We start from the raw sequence: 483 nt of genomic DNA, 5'->3' as shown, positions 1-483 counted from the left end.
AATTTGACGCACCTGCATCTACCTCATCCTTTCCTGCCATGAAAACAATAAGAGAATAAATGAAAATTAAAATAATGAACAACACAAAACAATTAACAATAATTAACATCCACCCTGTTCATATTACTTGATATCTTAGCACGGTATACCAACAGGTAGCGATGTTGTGTCCTTTCCCTTGCAATCGTTTCTGAGAATGCGATGTTGTGTCCTTTCCCTTGCAATCGTTTCTGAGAATGCGATGCTGTGTCCTTTCCCTTGCAATCGTTTCTGAGAATGCGATGTTGTGTCCTTTCCCTTGCAATCGTTTCTGAGAATGCGATGCTGTGTCCTTTCCCTTGCAATCGTTTCTGAGAATGCGATGCTGTGTCCTTTCCCTTGCAATCGTTTCTGAGAATGCGATGCTGTGTCCTTTCCCTTGCAATCGTTTCTGAGAATGCGATGTTGCAAGACATAAGCGCTTATTTAGAAAACGTCAACTTG

This window comes from Penaeus monodon, chromosome 15 (assembly GCF_015228065.2).
Source record: "Penaeus monodon isolate SGIC_2016 chromosome 15, NSTDA_Pmon_1, whole genome shotgun sequence".
NCBI classification, from domain to species: Eukaryota; Metazoa; Arthropoda; class Malacostraca; order Decapoda; family Penaeidae; genus Penaeus; species Penaeus monodon.
The sequence above is the reverse complement of the archived record's forward strand: the minus strand, read 5'-3'. Positions refer to the sequence as shown.